The following is a 6,000-nucleotide window of genomic DNA, read 5'->3' as shown; positions in this document are numbered from 1 at the left end:
AGAAATGAACTTATTTTTAAGAATAATGTTTGGTAAAATCCTTGAAGTAAAATTAATGATTTAAGATATGCGCTATAAAAGTGGTACTGTATATAATATTACATAGAGTATCTACTTCAGTTATGCAGTCGTCGTCATAACTAAAATATACTTTAGTGTCTATATCTTAGGTATATAATATAATATAATATAATAGGTGGTACCGTAGAACTAAAACTAAATATGAATTTTCGACAATTTTATAGTGATGTGCATGATGATTCATCGCCAATAACTTTTTTGAAAAATGCAAATATTATTCATACGACTAGGACTTGTAACAATGGACATGAAATAGTTATAGATATAAAAAAGTGTCAGTGCCGATGTCATATAAAATAATTTCAAAAGACAAAGGTGTTAAGACCAATAAATAGCTAGGTACTCATTTTATTTATGGTTGGGCTCATGAACTTATTTCGGTGGACTCTTTATTTAATTGATCTTATCAATAGTGTTTTCATTTCTTTTCATTATTTATCAAACTGATTGATTAAGGTAGTGGGTGGGACATTTGAACCACAGTCTGGCGAGAGATAGGTAGTAAAATTGTTTATGACACCTTTTTCAATTTTAATTTTTAAATTATAGTTGTTTATAGTACAAAGTAGAATTATAAAAATTAAAAATCAAGAGTAGCCATATTAAAATAAAATGGTAACATTTAATTTTACCAATTCAAATTAATGTATAAACCAGGGCTCGTAAGTTCATGCATCTGAATGTTTTTTTTGCTACACCGAAAAACAAGCTAACTGAGATACAAATCCGTTTCATAACAATAGTAACGATAACATGAAGTTTGATAGTGCATGTTTTTGCATGTTTTGGATGTTAAGCATAGGCTTAACTAGGGGAGACTTGGGGAGCTAAGCCCCCCAACATACATTTTAGCCCCTCTGTCATAATTCCTAGTCCCGCTAACTGTAGTTACATTTTTAAACTTTATTAAACAATATTTTTAATTATATCTTGGAAAAATATTTATTTTTTGTTATCAAATTATAATATTGTATGTAATGACATATCATATCCAGTGCCGCAACTACGTCAATTTGGGACCGTGTGTAAATAAAATGAATGCCCCCTCTTACTCTTAAAAATCGAAAAATTAACCTATTGACTATTGTAAAATTAATTTTTTCAAATTTGAAAACATACTTTGAAATTTTAAGTTTTTACTCTTACAAAATAAGATTAACATAATAAAACACGTAGGTTAGGTTACGTAGGTAGCTATTTACAAATCACGGTATGGAATCCCCTTTACATAATATCTCTTGTGTTGGAAAATAAATACCTAATATAAGTATTATGTCTAATTGCATACATCTAAAATTCCGAGTTACAATTTTATTGATCTTAGTAGAAATAAAAAAACATATAATTTACATTATTATGTATTACAATTCAATGAAGATGCAAATAGATATATAGAGGTAAGAAATAAAAATGATAAAATTAGATAACATTTTTGAATTAGACTTGTATTCAGTGCATAAAAACACACATTTTGGGAAAAAAAAATCGAAAAAATCGCGTGGGAACTAAACTGCATTTGTTCCATTAATTATTTTGTAGTTAAAAATGTATAAAATGTTTAACTTTTATGGCTAAGGATTTAAAATTTAAAACAAGGCTCCGCGTAAATAGGTTATATATAAATTACTTTATTCACAATAATATCATCAAATATACTTTGTAATATCATAGGCTGACGTTTTTTTTATACAATGATTTTATATCATTGAATTCAAATTTAACACCATCCATTACAGTGACCCACTTGTAACCTACTGTACAGCAGAGCGACATCTACTTATCCACCTTTTTATAGTCTAGTTCTATGTACGGAAAATTTATATTGAGATGCATCAATACGTCAATTTTACATGTAATACGCCACCTTCACAATGCCTAAAACATGCGTAAATAATTTTTTCTTAAATACTTAGGTATTCAATATGTACTAAGTAGCTAATTAATTGATTTGAATTTTGAACTAATAACCATAATCTTTTATATAATTTATACGTATCACTGTATTCAGGGAAAGGAGGTTTTATCTATCTGTTAACTATCCATTTTTTTAGTAGACCTATACAAAATAACTTATTCAAAATGTTCTTGTATGTACTTTGGTTGCATTAACTTTGTTTTGGTTTCACACAATGATAAAATATTGATTTTTTATTTCATGTTTATTATTATAAATTAAACAGTGATGTTATTTAATTATCTAGTTACATTGATCTTCGTACATTATAACATTTTGTTTAAAATATGTTTTATGTCTCCCAATCTAAAGGAATGAAATGATTAATTTTTCTGAAATTGTCTAAATTAAAAAACAAATTAATATTTTATCATGGATAATATGTTTTAATTTCGATTCCTTTGATTTTCTAGAATGCCCCGTTTGTTTCAAGCGGGGTCACACCGCCGCTCAGTGTCGAGCCGTGGATGCCGCCACCAGAGACCCGGTTTCTGAGGCTGCCAATCGAGCAGCCAGGGCAGCTTCTGCTGCTGAAGCAGCCATCGCTTATGCTAGAAAATTACAAGAAGAAGCTGCTATAAATTCGTGTAAATATGATTCATCATAATATTCATTAATTCTTATATTTTCAATATTTACAGACCAATTTAAGACTTCAGATTTAACCTGTTCTTTGGTTGACTGAAATCTACAGAACATCATGGAATTACTCGTGTTGGATTCATTTGGGAATTGGTATAAATTAATATCAATATCAATTTAAAATTGAACTCCCACTTCCGCACAGCCAACGGCTTAGAAGTGGCCAACTACTGTAAATGTAACTTTATATTTTAAATGTTAAACCATAGTTGGAAAATAAATATATTATTATTATTTATTATTAATTTAATTGATACAATTGTTTTTTTATTTCGATTTTAGTCAGCAAGATACAGTAACTGGTGGAAAATGCATGTGTTCCTAAAAAATTATTCTGTTTGGAAAAACTTCTTCTGAAAAAACTGTTTCCACAACGGTTTCACATGGCGGTTTACGAGTACCTAATGAACAAAATAGACATCCAGCTTCTCAACTTCTAGGTGTTTACCCTTGAAAAAATGTCATTAAGTTATACCACACGGAGTTGTTAGTTAATACAGTCTCCTCAAGCGGAAATCAATATTCCCGAGCAGTGCCGATGTACAATGAACAGTCGTAGAGACGTCGGGTCGTAGACAAATCAAAATAACCAAAGTGCAATATATTATGCACTGATATCACATGAAATTGTATAAAACATGGCGCACAGAAAGTAACCGTGAACGCCGAACTGGCGTACACGACGCAGGCTCGACCGCACTACACGCGATTTCACTCTTCAGCGGCAGACACGGCACGCGCGCCGCGAAGAGCGAACGCAACGGCGCGTCGCCCTCAACCGCCAAGAAAATACAAACAGCGCTCAGGCTACAGCGGACGTACATCAGTGTTGTAAGTGACAGAGTGGGGGTAGGCCGGCTTTGAGAACATTCTACTACAGTAGCGCAGCTTAGAGGATTTTCGAGGAAGCTATGTGGCGCTAAACGCGTCCGTGTTCGAACAATAACTGATGTAATATTTTTACTGTACCGTAAATTATGAGTCGAATAAATAATTGTATACTGGTTTCGAATTTCTTTTATTATTGGTTCTAAATCAATCTATAATATTCATAATAAATTCCTAACAAAATTAAGCATGCTAATATAGATATACATATCTATAAATACTTAATTTCCCTTGCAGAAGAAAAATTCTTTTAGCATGTATTATTGGTGTTACATAGATATAATACTTGCTATCTACAATAACGATTATCTGTAATTTATTATGATATGGTTAACGCGTTTGGCGATTCGGTATTTTCGATACCTACAATAAAATCAGTTTACTTTTAGCACTCATGTGTAGTACATCGCTTCCACCTACACTCCTCGCCCGATACAACAATTATTGGAAAAACTTTCATATCTAAATACATAAAAAATTACATAAATCAAAACCATACATAAATAGACAATATTTAAATTTTGCAGGCGGTTAATATTAAATCTATACCATTTAATGAATTATTGTTTTTGAATATCACGAAATTACGAACAATTATATGTTACACATTGTACGTGTAATACACAACATAAACATATTAATAATAATAACTACGGCTTCAAAAATTATCGAACAAAAGTCCACCGATAGCATTTTTTCGTCGGACTTTTAGGTAGAATACCCGGATGTAGATAGTATCTACAGGCCTTAACCGTTAGAATAAAACTAGTTTTATAGATAATATAATAATAATTGCGATTAATTCAGCGTCGGGATACCAGCAAACGATAAACGACAAACTAATAACTAAAACAGTTTTGAACGCTAGTGAGTAGTATATTCATTTTATTCTAGTCGTAGCCACTAGTGAATGTAGTGAGTAAAATAAAAGATGGACGATGAAGTGAATACACCAGATTGTAGTACCCCAAAAAAGAGGAGAATGATGCAGGTGGAGATTTGGAAATAGACGAAGAGTACAAAAGTTCCGTCAGGAGTGGAAAACTGATATAGCTTTAAAACTGGATTGAGCAAGATCCTGATGAGCTTAAATACAGATGTAAATTGTGTAAAGTCTCAATGGTTGCTGAGTTAACTATTATTAAAAACCACGGGAAAGGTAAAAAACATAGTATTTATGTTTTAATTTATATACCTATTAATAAAATTGTAGTATTGTTAAATTATTTTTCATGTGGATTAGGTATGATATTAAGTCTGTTATCAAATTGTATTTTTTCTTTTATCTAAACGTAAATTAATGATAACAATTTTTTTTGTAAAATTATCGTATTTTCTTGTACGACAGTAAATGTCTATCGTACATCGTACAAATGGCCCAAATTATCGTACGGTTGGCAACGCTGCAATGAACAATTACTTATACCCACCTACCCCCATTGGATATTGGATATAGAACTATGTCGTGGGGGCAACCTCCGCCCCACCAATTTTTAATCTTTTTTTTTATATAAGAAATATATAATCTATACTAGGTACTTAGCGTAATATGTATAGTTGTGAAAAGAGACCACTAGTGACTCTATGCTTGAGAGAATTTATAATCTAAAAAATATTTTCACAAGTTTAAATATTTACCGCATTAAATCTACATTTTAGCATTATTTAATATTTTAACATATTAAAGTTAGGATCATCTCCAGAAAAAGCCTCCTTAAATGAAAACCATGTTATTATCATCTGAAAGCAATATTCACAGTCGCTATTATTCAGTAATAATTATAACTTTTACATATTAGATTCTGAGTGAAACGATGAATGTATTGATTTTGCAATGATGTATTTTTTTTTTTGCAGTTTGGGGCAGTAAAACTGCTTTGATTTTCTTCAACAGTATCTTGTTTGATGGGAAAGTGAATCTAGTTGGTGCATTCAGGAGGTAAAATTTTAAAATTCCCAAAAGTTTTTAAAAGCTAAGGGAAAAACAACATAAAAATTATTTATATAAATTTCCACAAAATCGATTTTGGTTTTGGTGTAACTCTAAAACAAATGAACATATACATGAAATTTTCACTTGTTGTTTTATTTGTTTATTTTTGGTCAAGAATATTTTTGCACCCCGCATCTGCCTAATCATTTTGTTAAAATCAGGTACAGAAACTGGAACTTTCACAATTATTGTTAAATTAAATGGTCCGTGGTTGCACAATATTTTATTAATCCACACAGTCTCCCTTCAATTTCTTTTCTTCGAAAAGATAAATGTTCCCGTTACAGCAGTATCATTGGGAATATTTTTTACTACTCCAGCTAGGAGAGGGAAAGAATTCCGTTTCAAGCTAAGTTCTGCGAGTGTCTGAGACATATTTTGGTGATACTGATTGCTTTGATGACAAATAGCTCCCTAAAATGCAAAAAGCTGGTAAGGCATT

The sequence above is a fragment of the Metopolophium dirhodum genome, chromosome 1, assembly GCF_019925205.1.
Source record: "Metopolophium dirhodum isolate CAU chromosome 1, ASM1992520v1, whole genome shotgun sequence".
Lineage (NCBI taxonomy): Eukaryota > Metazoa > Arthropoda > Insecta > Hemiptera > Aphididae > Metopolophium > Metopolophium dirhodum.
The sequence above is the reverse complement of the archived record's forward strand: the minus strand, read 5'-3'. Positions refer to the sequence as shown.